Genomic DNA, 14,627 nt, shown 5'->3' on the forward strand with positions numbered 1-14,627 from the left:
GAAGAAGGCAAGGGACAATTTAAACCAAGGAAGTATGATTCGGTGCAGTGTAGAGAATGCCAAGGATTCGGCCACTATGCCAATGAGTGTGCAAAGAGATTACGCAAGAACAAAGGCTACAATGCATCTCTAAGCGATGAAGAATCTGATCTTGAGGAGAAGTCCACTAATGAAGACAATCAAACCTCCCTGACTGCACTACTGACAGAAACCCGCTGGCTACAAGTGAATCCTTTAGGTGTTGCCCTAGGTGTTGCTACACCTGGCCGCAACATTTGTGAAAAATCAGTCTGCTTCAACTCTACAGTTTCTGGAAACTTGAGTGAAGATGATCTGGAGGTTGATGGTGAAGAACTTACTCTTGAAAGTGTCCAGAAGCTTTATGAAGAACTGTTTGAAGATTGGACCAAAAGAAACAAGCTTAATGCAAATCTCATGAAAGAAAATGCCGAACTGAAATTGGTGGTGAAAGAAAATGCTGATCTAAAAGCAGGGGTTGCTAAACTTGAGGTAATTTTGAGCAAAAAGGATTTAGAACTTGGTAATATCAAAGAAGAACTTCAAAAGGCAACTGAAACATTGTCCAAGTTTAATTCGAGAACATCAAAGCTTGAAACCATTCTTTCAATGGGAAGAGATGACAAAAAGGGTCTGAGATTTAAAGACAGTGTGTACGAAACTGGTGAAACTTCAAAATCCACTGTCTTTGTAAAAGGAAAAACTGAAACATTCACACCGCCACAATCTACGTCTCCGATCAAAAGCATACCATCAAAAAGACAACACACTGCATCTGTTCCTAAGAAGAGAAAATGAAGATATGTATGTCATTACTGTTTTAAGCCTGGTCATATCAGGCCCTACTGTTTTAGACTCAGGGACGATCAGTTTAAACCAAAAGTCAAAGCGAATGTTGCCTCAAATGTTGCACAACACCTTCCGCAACACCTCTTACTATCAACCTACAGTAAGACAAATTTGAGTACCAAAGGTAAAAACTCATTGTAAAGTTGTCTACATTTCGTTGAAAACTAACACTATAGGTCACTGGTACTTTGATAGTGGTAGCTCACGTCACATGACGGGCTCAAGAGATCATCTGATCGATTATGTTGAACAAAAGTGTGGTAAAGTGACCTATGGAGGGGGAGCAAAAGGAAAAATTGTAGGAAAGGGTACACTAAATGTTGAAGGACTACCAAGACTCCACAATGTGCTCCATGTTGAAGGATTGAATTCAAATTTGATAAGCATAAGTCAATTATGTGATGATAATTTGTTTGTTAAATTTGATAAACATAACTGTGAAGTCTTTGATGAATCTAATGTGTGTATTATGACAGATACCAGGTCCTCAGATAATTGCTATCAAATAGGTGAGGAACTTTCGTGCAAGCATGTGCAAATCACTGATCATTGACCTTTGGCACAGAAAACTCGGACATGCAAATTTTAAAACCTTGAAGAACCTGAGTAAGTACAATGCAGTAAGAGGTATGCCTAATCTCTCGTCTGGTATACCATATGTTTGCGGAGATTGTCAAAAGGGTAAACAAACCCGCGTGTCGCATCCAGTTTTGCCAACATCTGGGACAACACGCTGTCTAGAATTACTACACATGGACCTTATGGGTCCTATGGAAGTTGAGAGCCTCGAAGGTAAGAAATACTCTTTTGTGTGTGTTGATGATTTCTCACGCTTTTCGTGGGTTAATTTTATTAAAGAGAAGTCAGATACTTTCGATGTATTCAAAAGCTTGATCACAAGAATCACTAACTTCCATAGCCTGAAGGTAAAAAGGATCAGAACTGATCACGGTAAGGAATTTGAAAATCATTCATTCTCATCCTTCTGTGACAGGAAATGTATTTTTAATGAATTTTCAGCACCAAAAACACCACATTTCAAATAGGGTGTATTTGAGAAATGGTTCGACTATGACATCGTATGAGATAATTATGGAGAAGAAGCATAACCTTAAATATTTTCATGTTTTTGGTTGTGTGTGCTATGTTTTGAATGGCAGGGAGAAACTTGCAAAATTTGATTCAAAGAGTGATAAGTGTTTGTTTTTGGGATATGCAACTAATAGTCGAGCTTACTGCATGTATAATTTATGAACTAGGACTATTATGGAATCCATTAATGTTGTTTTTGACGACTGTGCAGATTTGAAAAAGAAAACAGCTGAAGATAATGTGGAAGACCTACTGGAAATTCCAATCATACTGGAAAATGCAGATGTTGCTCCAGATGTTGCTCCAGATGTTGCAACACCTAGCACAACACTTGACACTGAAGTCACTGAAGCTGAGGACGAAACGAATAACAATGATGAGTTTGATTTGATTTTGTCCAGAAAGGCAAAAAAGGGGAGATTGAAGGGAAATATAATTTCCATATTAAATTTATTTCCCTAATATTATCTTTTTCTTGTTGATTTGATTGATTATAATATTTAATTATGGTTTTGCCTTTCTAGATAATTATGCTAAGATTTTATTGTGATATAATATCATGTGGAATATTGAGTTTTACCTTTCTAGATATTATTTTTATGATAAAGATTTTCTAGATATTATATTTATGAAAGATCTTGCAGATATAGTATCAATGTTTAAAAGGAGTTTATTTCTTATTAAACTCTCACTTTCCTTGTAAAATAGGTCTCTTTGTGAAGATAAATTTTATGTCTATATATAAGAGATCAAGGACATTGATGCGGCTGCTCTCTCTTCTCAATCAATATACACACATTGTGCACGTCATGGTTCTCATAGAAAAACATCCTACAAAGGCGTTGCTGTTTTGAAGAGGAGTCGTCCGTTTTGTTTTTCACTCTTTGCTTGGAGGTTTTCATGAATGCATTACTGATGCACTTTTGCACGTCGAGATTTCAGAGACAAATAATTCTATAAAGACGTTGATGTGTTTTGAAGAGTGTTGATCTCGTGTTGCTCTGAATGTTGCCAACATCTACAGACAACATCGTAACGATGTTGACTGAAGATTACATCTAATAGATCGTGTTTTTCGGGATCAAGTTTTGCTTTCTTGTTCACGTTTTAATATTGTTGGTTGTTTTAGAAAGCTTTATTTTCTCAACTTGTTGAGGAAATTGATTTTTGTAATAATCACTAGTGATAGGTTTTTGTGTAAACGATTTGGTTTTCTAGTGATAAACTTTTGCCATAAGGCACCGCACAAGTATTTATACGTGTGCATATTTAATCTTGTCCATCTATTTGTTTCAACTCAATTTGTGTTATTAATTTTCCGCTGCATGTAGATGTTGTCCGAGATGTTGTAACATCTGGCACAACATTTAACTCTGATAAAACACAAATTCTCTTTTTTTACATCATATTCTGATATTTTCATTATTTTCGATATCTGTCGGACAAAATAAACCTAACAGGAATTGTTGGGAGATCTTTAGCTTGTGCTTTATGTGGAATTGAGGATGAGGATTCTTCATTCAGTGTTTTAGACCCGACCTTTTAACAGTAGTTGGCATTTGAGAGAGTTCTTCCACAGGGGTGGGTAGCTCAACCTCCTTATCAATCATAGCAATTTTAGTAAAATCTTGATCTTTAATAGCTTCATCTTGAAAGTTTGCTTTTTCACAGTCTCAATCTCTCGTAAGTAAAATATGGCTTAAACTGTTATTACCTCAGTGGCTGGAAGCTCTATATCTTGTTGCATTGCTTTAATTCTCATTGATAGGGAGAGAGCATCCATTTCCAACTGGTTGAATATCGCTGCATCATCTTTGGTGGTTGGGCAGTGGGCAACAAAATTGTCTATGTTCTGTTGAATCATGTATCACATGATACTTTCTTTCAACTCCAGCTTGATGATGTATCGCCATTGGAGAGCGTATGAGATGATATTTGTTTCTTCCCATTTCAGCATTTTTTGTTCTAGGGCAACGACTTACTTCACTCTCTTTTCCCTCTAGATCATTTCAAAGTGAACGCTAGTCCGGAAGTCTACCCAACAATCAAATTCTGCTTCTTCTTGTCAGAGAAGACTTGTGTGAGAGAAACCTTATTTAGAACATCTTCAGAGTCTGAAGAGAGAACCTGTTTTCACTTAGTCTCCTTGGCTGGTGTCTTTGCTTTACCGATCAACTTCTTTTTCTCTTAATTCTAAACTTTTTTTTCCACTCTCTCTTTCTTAACCTCCAACAACTTGATTGTTGTTAGAATATGCTTCTTTTTGTGACTCTCAACATTTGTCTAGTTCATCAACTTGGCCTTGTAAAGATGGACCATATTGACCAGCTTAATCTCCATATGCTCCAGCAAATAGAATGATTGAGTTTCCTTCTTCACCATGCATTATGCAATACTTCGAGATGTTCCATCAAAAAGTATTCACAACTTTTTTCCAACAACACGAAGAGCCATTCTACTCAGCATGACACATATTTAATAGTTTAGCAAACATCTCTAAGTATCATGAATATTTTTTGAAGCGAATTTTCTTTAATAGTTTGGATGCATAAACACAAAGATGGATGATCAACAGAGCTCTAGCAACTGGTAATCCCTTATTTAGCTTAGACGATAATGATGATGAGATGATAAATTTATTAAATGATATGGCAGATTTTGACATCCATCAGCGTTGGTATCCTTCACTGCAGAGTTGTAGCCACCAATACCTTCCCGAAATTAGTTATCCAGAATTTATGAACCAACCGTTGGATTATCAAATGGGGATGAAGATACATTATATTTAATTATGGATCTACTCGAGGTTATGGTAGACAAATACGTAGCATTGACTGAGGAATCGACAGAGGGTCAGATTCAGTAGAGAAAAGTGGTTGAAGAAGTATCGTTTGAAGAAGAGCTCACAACATCAGTTTTCAAGAGTCTTTAAGAAAGTGAAGTGCGAGATACTCAAAAGGTGATCAATCCAATTTGGTTTGATGATGATAACTCAAACAATCAAAGTTGTCAGAGTAATTTGGAGCAGCCCGAAAATCTAGGGATCTTTGAACATGTGATAGATGTTGAGCCTCAACCAGAAGAGACATTTAAAGAATTATTTGAGAAAGTTGTGATAACACTGATTCTCTTACACCATGCCTTTTATTCAAAGCCATGTTTCATTGAGGTGATGAGCTTACAGAGTTTATATCAAGCCATACTTGAGGGGCACATGGAACACATACCGAGATGTGATGTCAAATTGACACTTACTTTGGGCATCAACCACTCTTTGATAAGTAGTTTTAAGGATCAAGCCGACAACTAAAAATCGGGCGCTACTTGGGAGGCAACCCAAGATTTTTATTTTTGTGTTATTTACTTAAAGTAATTTTAGTTTGTTTGTTTCTTTTTTTTCATTGAGTTCTTGTTTTTTTTTTTTGTGAGTTGATAGTGCTTAATCCCTTAAATTTTCATGCAAGGTGTGCACTTTGGAGGAAGTGCAAGATGGGTGGCTTAAGAAATTTATGCAGCATAAGAAGATTGATTTACATCTGCAGAACTTAAGGCCACTGATTTACAATCAACTAGGGGAGTTCTTTTCTTGTCGTTTTGCTCTACATTCCGTATTCTTCCATCTAATTACTTGTATTTATAGGTTATGCATATAATGTGTTATCTAATGCAATGGGGACATTGCATGCCTTTAGTTTTGGGTGTGGGTAGTTGTTTGTTAAATTTTATTTGTGAAAATTATTTAATGTGTTTAGTTTCATATTTACAATGTCATCTATGTGTATCAATGAGAAGAGCTTGTGGTGCTAGATTGAGAATTGATAGCCAAGGAGAATATTGAATTGATAATACACACTCATTTTTGTTGGTATCACCTCGTTAATTTAGCACATACCAAGTATTGATGCATGAAAATTTTGATTGGAGGATAAATATATTTTGCACGGGTGTTGGTCGTAGAGGATTGCACCACATAGTGAAAGTTGATATTTTTTGCGGAGAATTTGATATTCATTTGGTCTGGATTGAACTTGAGCACATTCCTTGACATGAACACTTACCAACAGCACGAGGATGATTCAGGTAACTTCCATTTGAGCCAATGCTTTGTACTGAGCTTACTGAGATATATGTTCGTTGCTTGTCACCTATAAATCGAGCCTTATAATTGCACCCATGAGACTAAATTGAAATCATAGCTTTGTTTTCATACATCTTGTTCATATATAAGGGAGTACACAAAAGAAATATATATACGAATTTTGTTGCACTTGTGAAAAGAGCAAAATTCTTGCAAAGAGAACCTTTAAAAAAAAAAAAAAAAAAAAGATACCAGGTGTGGAGGAGCCAAATACAGGAATGAAATTCTATTCTTAGGCTCAAAAGATAGGGATTTATGGAGTTGAAGAAAATCATATGCAAAATTTGAATGTGCACGAATTGATATATCATTGTGTTATTCTCTTTTTACCTATTTCATCTTGTCTAAGATAACCCTGACTCAAGTTTTAATATGTGCCTGGCAAGTCCTAACCATCGGTGTTGTGGGTCGATAATTATTGAAGAGGGACGTGAGAGAGGGACATTTACATCAACATGTTGATTAAAGTCTCTTGTACCTTTAGAAATTTAACTGTTGAAATGCATGAGTCTCGAATCTACATTGAACACACACGCGCTTAAAATCCATATAATATTGTCGTGTGTACATGTCTAGGTGATGTGCGAAAACTATTGTTGTGGATTGATTAATGAAGTTTATGTTGGATATTCGTTGAGGCAAATCAGAACCATGAACGCACCGTTCAGCTACTTATTGTGTTGTTATGTCTCGTAACCTATTTTGCTCAAAACGAGCAAAATGTTAATATGGAGAGGTTGATAGGTGTTGTTTTTTTCATATTTTATTATGTTATTTGAATCCATTATCACATAAGTTTAGGGTATCGAGTCTGTATTTTTCTATTTGAGTCACAATTTATGCATATTAATTGCATTTCACATGTTTTGGTTGATTTGTAGGTGGACTTGCTAAAAAGAAGGGACTATTTGGCAAAAGTACGAGCACTGCGCGCTAGGACGGGTGTTTTACCCGTTCATGCATGCAAGAGAGCGAGCTGCAAGGACCGCGCGCTAGGGCGGGCGAAATCACCCACCCCAGCGTGCCTCTTTGGCGCTAGGGCGGGTGATTTGTGCCTCCTCAACCCGCATACTTGGAAAATTATTCAAGGACTTCATGCTAGGGCGAGTGTTTTTGCCCGCCCCAGCATTACACAATATAGAAACAACATATGGACTATCTATTTCCTTCTGTGGTGGATTTTTGGAAGGAAATAAACAATAGCAGCCTAATACATGTGAGAGGAGGGGGATTTTGATTTGATTCATCATAAAAGAGGCGGAGGAAAGTCGGAAGAAGGAGAAAAGGAGAGCAAGAGAACTCAACCGATAAGTTTTTCTTCTTTTCTCTTTTTTTTAGTTGGGATTAAGGGGATCCTATACCCAAACATATATGTTGTGAATTCTTTTTGAAGATTGAATTTGGTTTAAGTATAATTTATTATTATTGATCTTTCTTGCGAATTTGGTGTATGATCAACTTTGAAGGGATTTTATGTATTATGATTGAAATTGATAAGAGATTTTATAACGTGATATAATAACATAATTCATGGATCTACAACTTTCATAGAAATGCGAGTTTAGATACATGTTATAGCCATAGTCCTATAGGTCGAAACCTAGAGGATTCAACGTTTTGTTAATTCGATTGCCATTGTTAAATAACACGAGGAAACTTGGTTACTGAATTTTGTTAATTAGATCAATATAGCTCAACATAGTATATTGATAGTTGAGCTATATTGATAAACTAGGGGATTCCGTGAAAGCATAACTTAATAATTGAAATCAATCATTAGAAAAAGATTCAGGGGTACGTGAACTAAGATTATAATAATTGTTTGTTTATTAATTTTATTTATATTATTCATATCGTGTTTGTTTAATTATTTTTAGTTGATCTTCGATTTAATTTACTAATCAATTTTTTTTTGTTTTAGTTAACTAAAGAATTGTGTTTAAGTTAAATATGTCTGATTAATCTCTGTGAGAATGATACTCGTACTTTGTACAATATATTATAACTTGACTCATGCACTCAAGCATAAACTTTTATTTTATTTTTATTAGGGATTTACTGTGTGAGAAAAGTTCGATCAATTATCCCAGTGAATCAAGGAACGTTAGCTTCTTAGACAATGGATTTCTATTACATAGAAAATGCGAGATGATAGAACTCAAGAAGATTCGAGTACGCACTCGTGAGATTTTAGAAGTCACACCCCAAGAATCAGTTGAAGAAATATACGCTCCTAGGAGATCTAAAAGGATCTCAAGACTACCTGTGTGGTGTGGTCTGATTCTTGAAGAAGGCAAGGATAAGCATGACCCTAGATGTGATCCAAGTAACTTCAAGGAAAAGATATATAATGTTGATTCATCCAAATGGCTTCAAGTCATGTAGTCTGAGATAGACTCCATGTATTCGAGCCAATTCTGGACTTTAGTGGATACACCTAAGAATTATTCCTATAAGATGCAAATAGATTTATAAAAAAGAAATTTGGGTGGATGGAAAGTATTGACCTTAAAAACTAGACTGTAACTAAAAGATATACTCAAAGACAAAGAATTGAATATGAGAAAATTTTCTGCAATTGCAATGTTCAAGTTCATTAGGATTTTGCTAGCCATAGCAGCATGAATGACTGTAAAATATGAAAAATAGACGTTAATACAATGTTCCTTTATGGTGATATCAAAGAAAAGATTTACATGTCTGAACCTAAAGGATTCACATTGGTGAGAAGTGAGCATAATGTATGTAAACTTCATATGTCAATTTATGGTCTCAAACAGATGTCAAAGAGTTGGAACCTTAGACTCGATAACACTTTCATAGAATTTGATTTTTTTAAGTATTCCGATGAACCATGTGTGTACAAAAAATTATTGGGAGTGATGTGACATTCCTGATACTTTATGCTAATGATCATTGGAAATGATGTAGAGTTATTATAATCAAATAATATATGGCAAGCAAGTAAATTCTCTATAAAGGACATAGGTGACGCTTATTATATATTGAGATTATAACTCTATAAAGATAGATCTGGGAGGATGCCAGAGCTCCACTTATATCGATATAATACTGAAGAGATTCTCTATGGAGGAATCCAAGGGAATATATCTACCAAATGTGTTCTATGCGTCCTAAGACTGATGGGGAGATAAAGATCATGACACACGTTCCCTATACATCAGCTATTGGTAGTATTATGTATGGTCTGATATCTACACGAACTGATATAGCTTTTGCACTAAGTTTTGCAGTTAGATATCACTCAAACTCCAGTCTATTTCATTGGAAAACCTTGAAATATATTATAAAGTACTTATGAAGAACTAAAAATGTATTCATGGTTTACCGGAATAGAGAATTAAAATTGAAAAGTTACATTGATTCTAGTTTCCAATCATATGTGGATGATTCGAAATTGATCTCTGGATTTGTATTCATACTCAATTGTGTTGTTATATCTCATCAATAATCCATACATATATCGAGGAAGTTCTACATCATCCAGGAGATTGTGGGAAGATGAGATATATAAGTTGAGAGATCGCATCTTACATAACGTTGTTGATCTACTGACAAAGGCCCTGATGGAACCATTCTCTGAGAAACATTGCAAAGTAATGTGATTGAATCGATGGGTATATGGATATAGAACAAGTGAGAGATTGTTGCAATAGGTGCCCAGCAAGGACAACTGTAGACTTAGTCTTTATTGACTCTTATATAGCTAACAATATTTATTTCAATAATATTTTACGGTTTATTTGTTCTGGGATTTAATTTATATGTATACCAATGAAATTTCATAGATAAAGACTTTGACGATACTATAGTACAATGAGGTCGTACATATGATGGAGATCATGAAACACATATATTAGTTACTTTATATTCTAAATATATTCCTAGTCAATTCAGCAGGCTTAAATAAAGATAAAGGTCATTCATGCTCGAGAATATCATCTGTGATATTGTGTATCATGGAACATATATTTTTTCGATCACGCATATGAGTGCTCGTATGATGGGTTCACTGAACAATCATCTCTCAGAATTTGTAAGCTAATATCATTTATCAAGTGGATAAGTTTGTGGTTATGATTTTACACCATTTATCCTTACGACTTGAGACAACACTGAGGCTCTAGTATTGCACTTTGACTCGTTTACGGACACCGTGAGGGTCATCGGCTGGCGATATTGGGTGTAATGGTGACACAAGTAAGAGCCAATGCATTGTATTCAAGGATCCATTGCTCGACTACTGATGTCGATATCCTTTATGGTCTTATGTATTAATAGTACAAAGAATCTCTTTCGAAAGTATGATATGTGTTTTAGGTTAAAGTAGTTTCCTAGTTTCACATGTGATGCCACTATGATCATTCAAAGATACATATTATCATTATTAAATTCATATGCAACTCTCGATATAAAATAAGTTACAGATTAACAGGGATATATGAGATGAAAGGAATATATTGTACACTAACTATAATATGTTTGTTCTTAGAAGCACTATCAATTATACATAGAGAATCATAGTGTGATGCTACTAGATACTCTTATACATGTCTCGAATCACAATAGTTGTAAACTCACAACTAGCTATATCTCTGAACAATTAAGAGTAACACAAGTATTGATTTTTTGTATTCTCATTGAGATAGTCAAATTTAACAAGTTGAATTTGTTGATTGAAATTTTATGCAGACAAATGTTTGATTTGTAAAAGAGTTCATAAGCGGATTCCATATTCGGAAGTTTTAAGAGTTAACATTGCTGCTAAAATAGTAAAAAGAGTGCAACTACTTGAATGTAGTAAATGTGTTCCAAAATCGGCAGTTGTCGTATTTTGAGTGAGTGAATAATTGACTTTTACAATGTTGAATTTGAACAAGTTGACCTTGACTATCTAACTTTCACTAAAATGACTTTTAATAGTTGACTTTGATCAATTGGTTTCGATTAAGAGATTTTCAAAAAGTTTGACTTTGCATCATTATAACGAGTTGTTTACACTCGTCACATTGATGACATCTGATCGTCGATTGAGATTGTGATTAAACCACATTCATGGATTTTTTTTATTATTAGGCCTGAAATATTTTAATAAAATACTAAATATTAAGAGTCATAATGAGGCAAATCCCCTAGTATGAGTTTTTTTATTGACTAAGATTATCTTAATCAAACATTAAGTGGTAGTAGTCTTAGTTAGGCAAATCACTGGATAAGAATCATATCTAGATTCTAAGATCCATGTAGCTTTATTATTAAGTTTAGAGTCTAGACTTAAAAATACAAGTTGCTTGACAACAAAGAAAACTCTCTCTCTTTCTCTCTCTCACTCTCACTCTCACTCTCTCTCACAAAGAATCTCAGTCGACCACAAGAAAGCCAACACGTCTCCGTCGCGTTATTGTTGAAACGTCTGCCCTTTTTATTGCTTAAAAAGTACTATAAATTTTTTTCAAACACCCAATTTTCGGCCATATACATAAACCTCATGAAAATATAAAATATTTTACCCTTTAAAATAAAACATCATCCAACTAGCATTTAAAAAATCAAGTGAAATAGTCATAAAAATGAAATCGTCAACTGTTTTATCCAACCTAAAAAGCAATAAGTTTGAAAAGTATAGCCCACACTAAACCTCTCAAAAAGCATAAATAAATAGTCTTAAAATCTTTAACATAAATCTTGAGTCATAAGTCGTAAATGCGGAAAAAGTAGAAGCGCTGGTCCTCGGGTTGTGTGCGTCTTCAGTCCAGTCAAATCATCCGTCAAGACCTCCCTCAACCTCACATGCATCCATCACACCTAGTGAGTCTAAAGACTCAACACACCATAATCTTGATAACAAATAATACGTATAAAAACACATGCAACAGTGAAAATACTTTTACGTAAAAATAATTTTTCATGACATGCAAACATAAACTTTAACCTTTTTTTCTTTTTTCCTCAACATGACATAAAACCTTTAACATGATCATAAACATTTTTCTTTTTCTTTTCCTTTTCCTTTGTTGAATTCAGATCGTTAATTGTGACTTTCCTCAACAAGACATAAACCTAAAAAATCGATGGATCCATCTACATGAAACCACAGTACTGGGCGGCGGGGACATCAGCGACACTCTCACCGGTCCTCTTTCGAACAGAAATACGATCGTCGGGGTTCGCTCTGGGATCTTTTTCCATAAATGGGTTCCTTCTGGGGCCTTTTCCCCTCACGATATTCTCATTCTTACCGTTACCTCATACCATTACCACATACAGTTACCACATATTCAAAATGATGAAAATACGATCGTCGGGCTCCCACTGGGACCGTCACACTCACGACATCTCCAACATTATCGAATTAGTCACAATTACTTCACTTCCTTCAACGTTTACATTCTCATCACTTTAAAAAAAAATCATGCATCAGATAACATTTTCTTGTTTTTGAAACCAAGCATGCAACATGTCATTTAAATGTCTTCCTTAATTCATAAAAATACCATAGACATTTAAAAATCATAATTTAATCATGAAAATTACATAAACATTTAAAAATCACCATAATATCATAAAAATAGCATTTAGAGCACTGCCATGACGTTTACTAATTTTTGGTGTAAAAAGAACGTTTTACCTCTGGACGTAAAATTTCACGTTTTTGACATTTTTTTAATTCCATTGGCTCTAACATGTTTCAATAATTATTTAAACTTACATGAATTTTCTCATATTTTTATTTAGTTTAAATCGAGGGCTTTTAAATTAATCTTTAAACATGACGTATTAATGCGTTTTAATCCCGAATTCAACTAAACCTTAATATAAAATTTCCAAATTAAAAATTTAGGCTTTTAATAATTATTTGATCTTAAATACAATTTTTCAATGATTTTATAAAGCTTAAACTAGGCTTTTCAATTAATTCGTTAATTAGCGTTTCGTGCGGCGATTAAATCCCGAATAAATAAAAACTCGTTATTTTGATCCCAAATTTTTAACATACATAACCTTTTATGATTTATTTTACCCTTCAAAGTCATGAGCCACACCCGTGGACCCATGGATTCAGTTTTAGCTTTATTATTTTCGTTTTTGACACCTTATTGAACACACCGAGCCATCTCCTAATTTACCCAAGCCACGCCCGAGACACCTTGAGACAAAACTTAGCCAACCCATCTAGGTTCCCTACTGTGCAAGCCCAGCCCGAAAAACCAGCTTTGGCCCGCCCAAAACACTTCTGAAACTTGGCCCAAAAACCTGTATGTGTTGTGTGTGTGCTACCTTATATGTCTAGGACTCCTAACCCAACTAGGACTCTCCCATCCGAGCCACCACCGAGCCCACACGACCCTAGCCTTAACTGGACCACGCCCAGACCATACCCAGACCTAGCCCAGCCCTTGAACCCAGTAGCGAACCACTGGACTACATGACAGCAACTTACATGTGTTTATGGTGCTACCTTGCTTCTCACGTTCCTCTCGAGCCAGCAGCAACCCGAGCCGCCCCAGCCCCTGCCCAGACCATCGTGCACCCTCTTATGACCCTAAGAACCTAACCTAGCCCAGCCCCCAAGCCCTTGGCTGAGCCACTTATATCAGCAACTCAGAATCCTGCTCGCGCGAGGAGTCCCTGCTGCATGGGACTCCTCCAAAGCTGTGCACCAGGGGTCCTAGACATGCTAGGCCCCTTCCTGACCCTGAACCACGTCCAGCACGAGCCCCCCTCGAGACCTGGCCCAACCCCAAGCCCCCATGCAAAGAAAAGAGCCATGAACCTCAACAAGGACACAAACAAACTTACGGTTTTTGTTCTGTATAATTCCTATGGTTCGAGCTCTATTCTATCATGTTGTGCAGTTCTTGGGTTGTGTTTCTAGGACTCTAACTCATGTAAAAACATGCTTGTTCAATCCCTATCTCATGGCAGTCCCTTTTCCATCATACAAACATGATTTTGAAACAATACCCAAGTTTTAAAAATCCATGTTCATGTAAAAACGAAAATAAATAAAAAGTCACTTATTTTTCATGCAAAATTCAATTAAATATAATACTACGGTGTGAAAGATGAGAAAATAAAGAAGTATGGCGTGCTTTTGTGTATTTAACGCACGATTATTCGTCGACGATTTGCGAAGAACAAAGCAAGACCTTGGCTAGACTTTTCCTTGCAAAATTCTTGGTTTCCTCTTGCTTTCTACGTGTGGTGTGAGTGTCGTGTGGTTGAATGTTTTTGGGGAGAGTTTTCTAAAAAAGAGGTGTGCCTTCAAGTAGGTTTTGGGGTGTTTAATTTATATTTTATACTAATTAAGTTACTAACAAGGCTTTAAGCTTATTAAGCTACTAAATTAAGCACATTAGTTTTAATTAGGTTTTAATAAAATATCAACAAGGTTTTTGTTTAAATAAATTTCTCGCATTTTTATTGAAAACAAACACCGATAAAATTCTACGTCTCAGCGTATAAATCACCTCAAAACCCTTTATTTTCAAAAATATGAAAAACCATC

The sequence above is a fragment of the Primulina eburnea genome, chromosome 4 (assembly GCF_022965805.1).
Source record: "Primulina eburnea isolate SZY01 chromosome 4, ASM2296580v1, whole genome shotgun sequence".
NCBI lineage: Eukaryota > Viridiplantae > Streptophyta > Magnoliopsida > Lamiales > Gesneriaceae > Primulina > Primulina eburnea.